This window comes from Protopterus annectens, chromosome 17.part0 (assembly GCF_019279795.1).
Source record: "Protopterus annectens isolate FY-2018-M chromosome 17.part0, PAN1.0, whole genome shotgun sequence".
Lineage (NCBI taxonomy): Eukaryota > Metazoa > Chordata > Ceratodontiformes > Protopteridae > Protopterus > Protopterus annectens.
Genome location: NC_056751.1, coordinates 352,397,160 through 352,412,813, shown reverse-complemented (window position 1 = coordinate 352,412,813; position 15,654 = coordinate 352,397,160). Strand labels below are relative to the sequence as shown.

The window sequence follows — 15,654 nt, the reverse complement described above, 5'->3', positions numbered from 1 at the left end:
CTCGTATGTTTGTTTTATTAAAAATTAAAATGCTGAAGATATTGATAATTTTGCAGTTATTTTTGCTAGTGATTCCCATTCCACATTACCTTTTAATTTTGGCATTACGGTATTTATTTGCATATTTTTAACTGGGTAGACAAACTGGTCCTTGGACATTTTCAGCAATGGCCCAGGCCAGTAGCTTGGCTTGATTTGATGGTTCAGAAATTCTTCTCCTTCTTTCGGCTTTTCCCGGTTAGGGGTTGCCACAGCGGAACACCTTGTCCACTCATGATTGGCAGTGGAGTTTTTACAGTATTGAGTTGCCAGCCCGGCGCCCAACACACACACACACACACACCCACACACACACACACCTAGGGCCAATTTAGAGTGTTCAATCCACCTACAGCATGTCTTTGGGATGTGGGAGAAAACCGGAGCACCCGGAGGAAACCCACGCGACCACAAGGAGGACATGCAGACTCCACACAGAAGTCACCCCAGCCGAGGATCGAACCAGAGAACCTTTTGCTGTGAGGCAGCAACGCTAACCGCTGAACCACTGTGGCCACCCATTTGATGGTCCAGAAATAATACAGAATAATAATACCACAGTATGAACTGCAAAGCAATTTTAAATGTCGAGTAATGTTGCAAGGTGTAATTACATGTGCTGTGTCAAAAGCTACAAATAAAGCAGCACAGAGTGCAATGGGGGTGACTTTACTAGCAGTAAGAAAATCTTGATGCTGAACTGCATAACTAAGCAAAGCAGCTTCACAAAACAGAAACACCTTAATTAACTGCCATTTAGGAAGACTGAAAAAAGTTATTAACTTGGCCTTTACTTCTGAAGAATTTATATTCATAGATTAGTTTAGACGGCCCTTCTGTTTATCTGTTAAAATTCCAAGAAATAATTTGTCTAATTTCAGTAAGTCTTGATTCCAGCAGGGAGAAGTTGGGATGGCTTTTGCTCTACTGCAAGCCCAAAAGAAGGTTTCAGAAGGACAAGGGGAAATGTATGCTGCTCTTGTACCCTGTGGCTTCGGGGTGTGCAAAATTTGCCTTTGTGCACAATGACCACTTTGTCTCTCTTCCTATATCCTCTGGCTTCTTTTGGGTACCCCATGCAGAAGGACAAAGATGGAGCTGATCACTACCCTCCATTTTTTCTGTTGTATATGCGGATTGAACTTGAGCATCTGATCTAGTATAAGTGTGTCATCCTAGAAATACTTTAAACATTGTCATGTTTTAATCTCTTGGTTTGTTTTATATGTTTAATTACATTCTGGCTTATGATTTGGGAGTTTGCCAAGTAATTAAGTGCCATGTTGAAATATGAAAGAAAACTCGCTGAAACCACTTTCATAAATGGTGGGGTTTCTTGTTTTTTCCTCTTGTTTGGCCTCAGAGTAGATATGTTTAACAGTGTGTAGAGGCTTTCCCTCTTGAAAAAAAACTTACTCCTAAGTTTGCTAAAGTGGTTTCAGCGAGTTTAATTTGGAGTATTGGCATTCGGGGCATTAGTTATTGAACTATCAACTTGATACCTCTCATTTTTGTAAATGTTCCTGTAGCAATCCAGTTCTGGTCCTGTCGGAGTGTACTGTGTGCAGTTCACAATCTGGTCCAAGAAAACCATGAACCCTGTTCTTGACACATTGGTTGTGATTTTGACGATATCATAAAACTTTGTAGGTATGTTTGTTGCTGTTTAATAAAAAAAGGGTACCAAGGAGCACAAAAAGTATCAATGCAAGTAAGACAAATATGAAAAGGTGTGCAGGCAAAAATCTAGATCATCTGCTGCAGTAGGATTTGCCCAATATCAAGTCCTCTAAAGATGTTTTCTCCTTTTTCTTCAGGGTGATTGCTTCTACAGTAGTCCCACTTACTCCAAGTAAAGTTCTGGTGTTTACTTCTGCTTAGTCCTGTGTGGTGCAGGATTTGGAAAGACCAGAACAGATGCTTGGATTTCTCACATGGGTATGATGACTAGGCTTCTCCTTACTGCTTTGCATTACTTCTACACATACTCCAGTACCAGCATTGCATCTTTTTTAGATGGACTGTAATGAGCTGGTACTGGCTGTTATCAGAATGCAGCAGGTATCTTAGCTTGTCCTCTGCTGGTCTTGTGCCCCACAGAAGTAGACTTCATCATTTAGGTCCCCAGCACCTGTCTGTGTTTCGGTTTCCATAGAACTTCAGGTCTAATTCAGGTCTTGATCACCTAAAGTTGGATCAAACGTCAGGCCAGCTGATGCCACAGAAGCCAGCATCTGGAAGGTCCTGCATCGGAATGTAATGCTGCACTGTGCGTTAGCCCTAGATACTGGGTTTAAAGTCTGGTCTTCTGGTGTTTGTTTCTCTTGTGTCAGGAATGCAGGCATCAATGTCTTCTTCACTGGCATTTTTCTTAGTATGGGTTGCCCCACCGACTTGGGGGACAACAAACATGACTACAACGTTTTTGATAACAGTGTCAAAATCACAACTTATCTGTCAAGAACATTGTTTTTTTGCCCAGGCAGTGCAGGCCAGTCTGTCCACCAGATAACCTCTCTCCTAGCTCACAGTTGGCTCTTCCTGCTGAGATTTTGTTTCAGTCAGTGCAGTAGCTGGGAGGGTTCCTAGCATTCCATGCAGTCTTTAGGTCTATTTATTCCATTTTGTGTATGTTAAAATATGTAGCCTTTGTCTTGCATTTAGAAAGTCGCATGTGTCCTAGATTCACCTAAAGCCTAGACCTCTCTCTTTCTTGTTGCAGTAAAAAAGGCCCCTCTTTCTCTTGCTTTTTTTTTTTTCTTTTTGGTGTGCAAGCAAAATTCTAGACCTTCCACTGTCCCAGCTGCAGTAGGGTTCACCCAATATCAACTCCTTTAAAGATGTTTTCTCCTTATGCTTTAGGTTGATGACTTCTACAGTAGTCCCACTTACTCCAAGTAAAGTTCTGATGTTTAATTTGTTCTGCTCAGTCCTGTCTGGTGCAGGATTTGGAAAGACCAGAAAAGATGCCAACTTCTCTGACACAGATTCCATATAAGCTGTTTTCAAAGCTGGTGTGGAGGAGGAGGAAGAAGTGTTGTTTCCCTTCCTTTTCCAGGAGGACCTCAAGTTAAGGAAGATATTATTGATAATTAAAGGAGAGCAGGTTCATCCTAAGAAGATGCTTCCTCTTCCAGCATCATCTGCACTATGTAAGCTGGTTGGCAGGTCATACTTGCTGAATGGTACTTCTCTATTTGCTGCTCTTAAGGACCTTATAAATAGGTATGGTGGTTTTACTCCATGGAGGGCAGGTGTAATATTTTGGCCTCTAGGAGTGTCCTCTTTGTGGGCAGAGTCCTCATAGTCTGTGTCTGCACTGAAGGGTAATCATGGGCCTGGTGCCTCAGGCCAGGGTGGTGTTGCCCTCAGACACAGAAGTCCAGTGCTCTGCATCATCTAGGGAAGTTGATGCTCAAAACTTAAGTGAGATTAGTATCTCCAGGATCCTAGTTCAATATCAGTCTTTCCAAGTCCTGTCAAAGAGCTATCCATTGCTGGATGAACTGGCTTATCTTTCATTCTTCAGATCCCAGTTGTTCAGCCACTATAGCTATGTCATTTATATGCACCACACTGCCTAGGGGCTTTGGTTACTGTTTAACGAGTCTCCACATACAACTTTTGGAAGTGAATAGGTGCTCCAATCTCTTCAGCAATTTGGTTACATTTTCCAGTGAAAGCTAAACTTACAGTGGTGTGATGCATCAATAAGCAGAGGTGTATATGGTCTTACCAGCTACGCAGGAAAATGATTTGGGTTTGAAAATGGCTGGAAGAGAGCTTTAATTTAGCTTTGATATACCAGTATTCATTTCGCCACCACTTCTGACTTTCTTTTTTGCATTTTTGTCCCTGCTGCCTGTCTATTAGCTTCAATCCATTCCCCATTATCAAGGGAGAGGGTTGACCAGGAGACACCAGCCTTTAGGCAGCCATCTGGAGTGGTTTGAGGACTCCACTTTGTAGCCCTATATCCCCTGTACATGCTTAGCTTGTGGGGGGTGTGCTATGAGCTAACCATGGTGGTCAGCCCTCATTCCCACAAGGGATCTTGCCAACAAGCATCTTTCCCATCCTGTTCTCAAACACAGGGTGGTGGTTTACCCACTCTGTGCCATGGAAACCACGCCCACCAATGTGCACACCAAATGCCCACCCGACAAACTTGCCCCTTGAAAGATCTGAGTAGACTGTGCTTCTCCTTTCCTCTCCCTCCCTGACTCAGTTACCTAGTGCTGAGGATTTTTTTAAACCCTGGCCACCTTCGGTTCATAGGTGTGTACTAGGCTAATAACTACTGGGACCTTTTTAAGCCTAGCCATGCATGCTATAGCTCTGGCAAGTTCTGCTACCCTTGGTAATGTAAACAGGTGCTTGGGATATAAAACATTTACAAGCAGCGTCCTAAAAGATGAAGCAGGGGCAAATTTATGTTTCTCCATCCAGTTGTCCAAGTTGCATTTTCACTGGGTTATGGAGGAACTCTGCTTCACATGGATGGGGAGCCCGTTCCCAAGCAGGGTTATCTCTGGGATACATACCTGTCTTTCCAGCAGGTCCTATTTATATCACAGAAAAGGTTTAAGCTTTTAGAAGGGGTAGTTCTAGTACTGTTTATTTTGGGGATATACAGGAAGCCCATCAAAGTGGGGTCCAACAGGGTGTTTGTAAGCCAGGCATGGATCTCCCCCCAACTGTCTGTAGTAGATAGAATACAGGGATAGGGTTTTGAGGTGGTCTGCAAAAGATGTGTTATTTGCATCCTATATTCTTTTAGTGAGGAACTTCTGTGGATTTTCCAGTTGTTTGATGTACCTGGTTAGGTACATACCAAAGGAGATGTTGTACTCTCAGTAAGTCAAAAGAGTGCTGTATACAGTGGAACAATGACATTCTTGGACCTAGATGCCATGCCTTTGTTTATAAGTTGCACAACATAGAATGATTTACTCACTACCATAAATATGTGATGGTCAAAGGCTAGATTATTGTCTACATGTGCCCCCAATTACCTAACTACCAGACTGACTTTTTGGGGTGTGTTGTCAATATGTTAATTACCAGGGGTGGCTGCCTTCTCAAATGATGCTGCTATGCATTTCTTGGTGTTTAGTTTTAGTCCATGGCTCTGACATTATTTGTCTGTGTCAGCCCTTCGTGGAGAACGTTGATTAGTGCACAGGAATGAAGCCTTAACTGGATAGAGCCAGGCATTTCTGACATTTTTAATGGACTAGAAGGGCAACTGTTGACCTCTGAAAGATTTTTTCTTAGAGACTGTTTTGTGCTGCAGCCCTTAGTAAAAAATCTTACACCTCAATTTAATATTTGAGAGGCTCACTCTTCCTCCTTTTGAGCTGTCTTATTCAGCTCACCTTAAATTTTATCCTGCAAACCTTTATTGTTTAATGTTGCGATAACTAGAAGGCATACCCAGGCTGCATACATTTTGCCCGTTTCTTTGTTTTTTTCTTGAAGATAGGATCATATTACTTACCAAACCAGCATTCATTCTTAAGTCAGCTGCAGCTTCCAGTTTAAATTTATCTTCCTCGATATAGTAGTTCAGGTGAAGAGTTGCTTCGGTTGTGTCATACTAGGGTTGTGTAAAGAGAACTAAGCTGCTGTAACGAGTAGAACTTCATTTAGGCATGATAGCCAACATTTTTTTCCTTGCTAGGAACAAGGAAGGTAGAGGGGTCATCAGCCAGCATTGATCCACTAACTGCATTTTGTAAGAAAATCCCACTTTTTTTGCCTGAGACTTGTTTTTGCAGTTTCTACTTGTAGTGCACTTTTTCAAAATGTTCCATTAGACAAGTTTTTTTTTTGCAAGTTGCCTATTAACCTTACATTAATACTAAATAAAACTTGAAATGGTTATTAAGGTCTGTGTCATATCTTGAAACTGCACTTATGAAGATGATGGGGGGGTCATGGGTTCCCGACACATGGGATCCACTGTCCTTATACTTCAGAAGGATTCCAGGCTTAATTTGGTGTCAAGGTCCAGGGCTTATTTTGAAACTGTATTTCTGAAATTGATGGGACATGGGTTCTCCACCTTGGGATAGTGGGAGTTTGTTGGTCTACTAAGGACTTTGTCCTGAATATCCTTCTGCCAGAATTTGTCAACATATCTACAAGAGTTTTATGAGATGTCCTCACTCTGACTATATTTTTGTGAGATGAAGTCTAACTGCACAACAAATCCATTCTTTCCTGCTTCAGATACTTGTGACAAGTTTAGTTTTGGAGATTTGGATATGGAGTTTCTGGGAACACATTTGGAAAGTACTGGATAGCTAAATATTTGCAGTGATGACTAGTGTAAGAGCTGGGGATGGCAGAGAGTAAAGCTTGGGGAATGAAAATATGTTACAAGAAAAGATTGTTAAGAATTCCTAATGCCTGAGAGGTGAGTCCTAAGTGTCCTGCAGCCAAATTTTATGACTCAAAGCTGCTGTCATTACAATGAGTACCTCACAAACTCGTGTTTTTAATACAAATTTTACTGTATGCTCAGAGTGCTGAAAAATAATTTAAAAAGTGTATTACAGTGTGGGCATGCATTAAACTCTACTACTGCAAACGTGCATGGGAACACACACACACACACACACACACACACACACACACACACACACACACACACACACACACACACACACACACCTTGTCTTATTACATTTGTAAAATGCATCTTTGTATATTTTATTTGTTTAGAATTGAAGTGAAGAAGCACATATTTGTTGGGGGACACTGTAGCTCAGCTTTGTAATATTAAGACCAAAATGTTGATTTTTAGATTATTAGAAGTATGTAGCATAAATAGGAAAGCAGATTTGTCATATCTCCATACAGTGCTTTTGCTGGAGGTCTAGACCATTACACCTTTGATATGGGCCTTCAATTGGGAAGGGGGCTTGCCCCCTACAAAACGTGTTTATGTTAACATTTTCTTATTTTGCCTTTGATCATTTCTTAATGTGTTAGTGTTTCTGAAACATGTTCCAATGTAGTGGTCAACATTTAGTGTTGCTCCAGTTCTGTGAGTCTGCATCTTCATCACAATATGCCAGAGATCAGTAACTTTGGCAGTAATCAGATGTAGTATCTTACTGTGTTGCTGTATTTTATCATAAAAAAATGTCTCTCCTGAAATTGAAGTATAAGCATGCCTTTGAAATATTAAAGAAAACACATGTAGATTTTAGTTGTGACTAGTTCTCATCTGAGAGAAGCACATATTTTATAGGTTTTATGACAAAAAGCAGGAATTCTGAGTTAGAGACATTTGTTTGCTAAGCCAATTGTACTGTCATATTTTTATTATCCAGACATTTCAGTCCATGTCTGAAAGATCTCAGAATGACAGGAAACTTGCATTTTCATATAGGACTATGTAACGTCAGCATGGTTTGACTGGTTGGGAAGGGTTGAAAATATCAGTGAGAAAATGCTCATAGGATCATAAGAGGTTACTAGGCTAATGGCTCTAGGACCCTTACAAGCCTAGCCAAGTTCTACCCTGATTTCCATGGTCAGCACCTAATGCCCATGTCCAAGAGAGACACAGGTGGAACTCCTGGGGTGAATTTACGGTTGCCCATCCAATTGTACATATTGCATTTGAAGAGAGCCATTGAGGTGCTCTGTTTTATACGAAGTGGAATTCTGTTCCAAAGGTGTGGTAACCTTTGGGAGACAAATCTGTCCCTCCAGCAGGTTCTGTTAATGTTACATACCAGGTTAACGTCTTTAGAGTGAGTAACCTGTGTATTGTTTGACTTGCAGATATGCAACATTTCCATTAAAGCAGGGTTAGAGATTGCCTTATATGTAAGGAAGAGATTGCCTCTGAGTAGTCTGTATGAAAGAGAATACAGTGACAGTGATTTCAGACTATCCACATAGGACAGATGCTGAAGAGCTTGAGTTTCGATTGTGAGGAACCTTTGTGGTTTCTCTAATTGCTGCAAGTGCTTAGAAAGGTATGTACCAAAAGGGGCATTGTACTCGATTGTTGACGTGATGAGAGAAGAGTACAGGGAAGTTATAACTTTTTTTATTCTGAAGGCAATGCCCTTACTTATTAGATGAACAGTATAGAATGCCCTTCTTGCCAGTGTGGAGACATGGTGTTCAAAGGTAAGATTGCTGTCAACCTGTGTGCCCAAGTCTCTTACCACTGAGTGCGTACTTAGGGTGTTGCTTTTGACGTGGTAGTTAGCAGGAAAATTGGTCTTACTGAAAGGGATGATAATACATTTTTTGCATTTAGTTTAAGGTCACAATAGCACCAATCATTTATTTGTGTAAGACCCTATTGTAGGATGTTGAAATAATTTGGAGATTGTATGACTGCTCCCAGTTTGCAGTCATCAGCAAACTTTGTCAGCCATGACCATTAGTTTTTGCTTCTACTTCAGAGAAATAGATGCCAAACAGTAGAGGTCCCAGGACTGATCCCTGTGCAAAACTGGTTACAGGTCTGTTGTTGGAGGCGGATTCCCCTATTTTGACTATATGTGTTTAATCAGTGAGGCAGTTAACGTCCCATCTAATGACATAAGGGTTGAAATCTCAGGTCCTATTCCGAAATAAGGAAAATGCATTTAATTTTATTATAGGTGCAAGAAACGTGATGAAATATGAAGAGTTTTTGAACAAAACAATGACAGCAAAAAGTGTTTATAGAGTTTTACTGAAATATTTTATTGTGTTCTTTTCTTACTTCTTTTTCTTTTGATTATTTCCACTTGGCTTCCATTTGTTTCTTGTTTTCACTTCATATTATGTTCAATAATGTGCACATTAATAAACTTAAAACTGGAAATGTCATACAAAGGCATTGCATAGTTCAAATGAGAATATAAGCTGAAGATGTGTGGCTGTTTGCAAAATGAATTTGGAGGTCAGATACCTCGTCCTTGTCGTGCTGTAACACTGTTACTAAAGTCTCCAATGGATAACATGATTTCAAGGGGAGTGTTGTGCTTTGAACTGTGGTCACAGAAGGCATCTGTAATTGACACCAACTGGCCTTTTCCTATAGATCCTACATAGCAGATTTATGCCTGTTTGCCTTACTCCGTTTTGACCTACTTTTGAACTTGTAGTTATTGGCAAGCCTTTTAGTTGGCTGTCTCTATGCAATCTGACATGGGGGAATAACTTGGAATTAAGTGTGCTATTTAGTGTTAGTGGCAGGGCATCATTTCTGGAGTTGGAGTAATTTGTATGGTTTCTTAATGAGTAGGAATGCTATTAAGGGATGTAAATTTTTAATAACATAATAGTTTCTGCTTTTGGAAGAAAAGGGATAAAAAGAAGGCAGATGCAGGAGAAAAACTGACTGACGCATAGGTTCTAGCAGGTGCCTGGCTTGACCTATTTCTGTTGCAGTTTGTGATTTTAAAATGTATTTGCAAATGCAGAGAAATGGGCCCATGCATTACGTTAGCCACAAGGCTTTCCTACTATTTAAGTGGAGTATAAAAAAGTATGCTATGGCTTCCTAGTCAGGGGACACAGAGGAAAGTGTTTGCACCTAGGATGGTGGTCTTGGGTGAATAGCTGCAGTAAAAGCAAGACTTTGGGGAGTGCTTTGAAGAAATCTTGACATTATCTTACCCAGAAGGAGGAAAGCACTTTTGGATGCACTGGAAACTGCATGAGAGCCTGTGTATTTCTTCAACAGACCATATGAGTGTGAATTTTTGTTTGGAACGTTTAACAGAGCAGCTGACATATACATGTATGTGTGTGTGTGTGTGTGTGTGTAATTATATAAACCTAGTCATGACCACTTGTAATGGAGGCCCATTGGATATATGCAAAGGCCCTGATATCTATATATATATATATATATATATATATATATATATATATGTATGTATATATGTATGTATGTGTGTATGTATATGTATGTATATATATATATATATATATATATACATACATACACACACACACACACACACACACACACACACACACACACACACACACACACACCATATATTTATGGCATCATAAATGCACTTGATGTGCAAGTGTGTAAGCCAGAAAAAACATTCTGGTATCATGAAGGAAGCTTGTTGGTTGGTTAGTTGTGGAGAGGCTGGAGACTATGTATTCTGGCTAAAAAGAAAAAAGTTCTTTTATTACCATTATCCTAAGGAGACTGGAATGAATGCTTCTACAATCTGTGTCAGTGGTGCAACAGGTAACACAATCACCTTTGGTACAGAAGATGGGGAGTTCTATTCTCACACCAAATAGATTGATTGCTGACACTGCACTGCAGCATAAGGGGGGTGCTGCACTGTGTGTCATCCTGGTGGTAATTCAGGTGGCTGTGACAGATCCTCCAACACTTTTCAGAAAGAGTCGTGTTACTTTATTTATATGCAAAAATAACTCTTTATTTACAATATATTTACAAATGTACAAATATATAGATGTATAAATCTACTTACATATATTAATAATTTCCATTACAATCATGACAGATTTTCATCACTCTCAGACTCCATGTTTTCCATAACCATCATCTGATTTTAATTAATATCATTGCTAAAATCCATTTGCCATTAAACATAATTCCATTTACTCTTTCATGCCATATAACCCATATAACATAACCTATCTATTTTTAACATACTCTATTTCTATACTTATATCCATATTTAATCATCCATGTTTATTTTATCCACTTTATTTGTATTTTTTGAAAAAGTCTTCTTTACATAGTTTTCCCCATGAATTATTTACTCTTTTGCATATGCAGCTGGATTCAATAAAGCCTACACGGTCCACTGTAGCACACTGTTTTAGATTCAGTAAGTAGCTCTGTATGGTGTGTAGAGCCTGGAAAACAAGGTAAGCACCATGGCATGCTAATTACAGCATAAGCAGCTGAATTGTATGCTAATCAGCCAATCCAAGATGGAGGAGCTATTCAACAAGCTATAAAGCAACTGTATAGACTCTGTGCGGGTTTTCCTTGCGAATTCTAAAACCTATTGGAATAACAGCCACAGAAAGGAGACTACACGGAAACAATGTTAGGGGCTGCTGTTGCTTTAATTCATGTGCATATGCAACAGGCCGACATATATGCTTCTGCTGCTGCTGCTAATAGACCAAGTAAGAGAAGAGTTTTCTTATCCCATTTAACTTATCATAGCCTGCATGAGGTGGAAATTGTAGAGCGCTACAGGGTGGATAGACACACTACAGAAACTCTGCAACCTCTGTCTTCCTCAACTCAGAGCCAGGGCAAACCAAGGAGAACCCATCCAAGTGGAGACAAAGGCATGTGTAGCACTTATAATCTTAGCTGCAGATACCTTTCAGAGACCAACAGGGGGCATGCTGGGGGTGTCACAGGCATCAACATCCATGATCCTCCATCACTTCCTGAATGTTATGCTCCAACATGCCAGTGACCACATATATTTTACCCATACTCCTGAAGATAAGGCCAGAAATATGCAGGAGTTCTACCCTGTAGCACACTACTCTGAAGTACTGGGTGCCATAGTTTGCATACATATAGAAATGAAAGCACCACCCAGGGAACAGGGAAGGCTGTACGTAAATAGAAGGGGCTTCCACCCTTAAGTGCCAAGTCAAGTATAATGCCAAGGGAATGATCTTAAATGTATGTGCTGGCAACCCTGGCAGTTACCACGACTCACATATCCGGCACACCTCCCAACTGTGTCAGATGTTTACTAGGGGAAAATTCCACAGAGTGATTTACTGGGGTATGCAGGTTATGCACTGGAACCGTGGCATATGACACCCATCAGCTCACACACCTGCCGAAGAATGCCATAATGAGGCACACGCTCAAACCAGAAATTTCGTAGAGCATGTGTTTGGGCTGCTGAGGTCGCAGTTCTGGTGCCTAGATACATCTGAGGGAGCCCTGCAGTACAATCCACAGACATGTACTGAAATATTCACAGTATGCACCGTGTTACACAATATCATCCTGAGAAAACAGCTTCAGCAGGATCAACAAGGAGAAGGAGCACACATCCGACCACCACTGCCAAGGTCACCACAGCCATATGCAGTTGAAGAGTCAAGGGGGGAATCCAGCAGCTGCTGTGGGTGTAGGCAGATGTAGGTGTGCTCAATATGCCCTTGCATTGGCTAAGAGACTATGCATAGCACACTCACCATCTAAGGGCCTAAACCCTTCCTCCTACGTACATACATATACTAACATTGATGCCAGGCAACTCTCACAGCTTTCACCAACCCATGTATTGGCTGGGTACTGCTTGCATCAGAGTCAGCTCTGAACTAAAACAGTTGCAACTGCTGCATTTACAAGGTTTACTGTTGAACCTGGAGTGTATTCTGTAATAATATGAATGAGTGGCATATCCTTGCATTTCATTATTTGGTAATGTAAGCAAGTAAAATGTGGAAGATTTATACAGAAATTACCTTAATATGGGACAGCAGAGAATTATTTAACTTGTATGTGCCCTTTATGAAGTAGTAGGCTTCAGGCATCAAAGGTTCATACAGTCATACCTCTCAGAAGTAGTGATGGTCACTGCATGCCTTCAGTTTGGCACCACAACGTTGTACTGGAAAATCATTAAAGAGAGAAGTTAGAAAGTAATGATACATATTTCAGTTTCAGACTTCACAACCCTCACAAGATCATTCACAATAAAGTTGGGAAATTTTGATGCCATTAACTTCTGACTTTATAAGACCAATATAAGGTAAAGGTACAATTACCAGTTCAATATCACAAAATGCAGATATGCTAAGCACTAAGTCAGCTGTGCACATTGAGCATCAGACAAAAAGCTTGTATATCCCCGAAGCCAAAAGATACAAAACAGGGCTATGACGCAGTTATTACTTGCACAGGGTGTTGTGTGTGTGTGTGTGTGTGTGTGTGTGTGTGTTGGGGGGGAAGGAAGCCTAAGCTGACACAAAAGGTCGATGAGTGAGTGTAAGTAAGAAAGAGAAGCAGGCAGACATTTGGATAAACCATCAAATGGCCAGTGAGGCAGTGAGTTTTAAGCTGCACAGCTGAACAATGTAACTGGTATGTGTGTGTGTGTGTGTGTGTGCGCGCGCACGCGTGTTTGTTTGTAGGGGTTCTCCAGGTGAAATCTATGTGCGAGTGTCTGCATGTACACAGCCAAGCTCTGTGCTAGCTCTATGTCTTGTGTGTTGGACAGGTGTGAGACGTCCATGGTAGAGGTGACACTTGATCATTGTCATTCCCAGCCGTAAGAACTGGCTCTGCTAGGAATTGCACTGGCACATCCACACCCCCAGTCAGATGCACTGCTGCTACCTGAACATGACTGATGTCTGCTGGACAAGCTCCCTTCATGAGGATGCCCAGGACCATGACCCCTGACGGAGCAGTGGAAGTACTGCTACTATGGGAGTGTGAACTAGCACAGCCACATTAGCTAACAGTAGATGATGTGGCTGACCTATGTCCACGAGAATGCCTTTCCCCTCTCAGAAGATGTTCCTTCACAGACGCCCCTTGTTCCAACGTGTCATTCATCTGATCCATTGAATTGGCAATACGGTGGAGTCTGTCATGCATGTTAGCCTGTGCCACATCTACAATGCTAAACATTTCTTACAAAAATGTGTCTGGAGCGTTTCTCCCAAGGCCACCATTGAAAAGTGGTTTCGTTCCAAGTTGAACTTTCCTGGTTAAGAAATGTTAAATAAATAAAAAATAAAAATTTCTGTGGAGCACCTATGGTCACTTGCCTGTGCCTCCATGATGGTCCTAAACGTATGTTAAGTGGCATGGGAAGAGACACCTGGATCAGGTAGAAGATGAACAGCAGGCCTCCTCCAAGCACCCCTAAGAACCCTCCTGCATGACATCTCTCCCACACTTTGGCTATGGCCAGAGTCAACAGGCATTGAAGCCACAGTAACCACACTTCAACAATTGAGATACCAAAGCCTATCTGGAAGCTCTTCCTGGGACATGCTTGCTGTTCCTGAAACTGTCACACTGATGTCGAGGATATGCTGTTCTGCACTTTCCTTAGAGCTTTCTGGATCCCTGATGGTAGATAGGAACTCTTCATTTGGTGTTAGTGGTGGCTCAGTAGCAGGCCCCCCCCAGGTACCCATCTAATCATGGTCCACTGCAGCTGCTCTCCTCCATGCAGATGTGATTATATCAGTAGCCCTGTGGTGCACCTGCTCATATGTCCTGCCATGGCCACTCATAGCATTTACACCATCGACAATCTGCCTCGGAAATCTGCATTCTGTGTGACATATCCCCCCATCCTCTTTCAAGCAGGAAGACACCATGTTGCCGAAAAACTTTTGACAATAACTTGGTTTTCAGCATCAGTGAAGGGTGGTCTTTGAGGATTGAGACACCTGGGTGGCATAATCCTAGGTGTCCTAAAAGACAACAGAAGGATAATACACATAAGTACAAAATAACTGTTCCCAGATAAAACAGAAAAGGTAGCACCTCAGTTTTACCCACTGTCGAAACATAAAAAAGTCTAGAGATTTGAAATACTAGCAACAGGCTGGATGCAAGAAAAGGAGAGTAGCAATAGGAAATATCCCTGTTTGTGCCATAACAGAAATGCAGCTTTGCTCCCCCTCCCACCTACCAAAAGAACAGGCAAATGAAACATTCTGCTATCAAGCCATCTTTGAAATGTTAAAAGTTCTATCAAATGAAATGTTCCTGAAACATGTCTACAGATTTATCACAGAACATTCCATTTTAAGTTATGTATACCTGTTAAATGCCTTGACAAACATGCACATGGAATCAGTACACTTCTAACTAATACATATTTATACACACATACATACATGTGTGTGTATATATATATATATATATATATATATATATATATATATATATATATATATATATATATATATGTATATGTGTGTGTGTGTGTGTTCACACGTATGCAGAAATGCATATATGGCTTCATATCAGTATAGTTACAGGTCATTGCTGCATTGGTGAAGTGGCTTTAGTTTGAAAATGTTTATATTTTGGTGAGTTTCATCGCAATGCACTGTATTTAAGGTTGCCACCCGTCCTGTTGTCAGTGGGACACTCACGGGTTGAGCTGCCTCATCCCTTGTGCGCTGTGCAAAGTGGTGGGACTTGAAAAGTCCCGCTTTTCAATCGCACTGAATTACCATGGAAAAGCCGCAATTAGGGCAATTCATTTACATCACCAACCCGGACCTGCAGGCAAAGCTGCTGCCTGTTAGGTCCGGGTGCTTTAATTCATGCAGCAATTGGCTTTTATTCATGAAAGGGGTAGGGATTGGGACAGGAAGAGCCCTGCAAAGATCGTGGCTTTAGGAGCGCTTTGTTTTAAGCGCTTCTACAGCTGGTAAAAAAACGACCGAGATTTCTTTTGTTTTTGTTTTTTTTCTAACTAGCCAGCCAGCCATCCATTCATCCAGCCAGCCAGCCATCCATTCATCCAGCCAGCCATCCATTCATTCATCCAGCAAGCCAGCCATCCATTCATGCAGCCATTCATCCAGCCATCCATCCATCCATTCATGTTTCCATCCATCCAGGCATCCATT

The 15,654-nt window shown here is 41.2% G+C and overlaps 1 protein-coding gene across 2 annotated transcripts in view; it reads left to right on the top strand.

Annotated features, from left to right (window-relative positions):
* The window catches only part of TSG101 (tumor susceptibility 101), a 935,600-nt gene that overhangs the window by 228,174 nt on the left and 691,772 nt on the right, over positions 1-15,654 (top strand). The gene's annotated exons all lie outside the window — the stretch shown is intronic.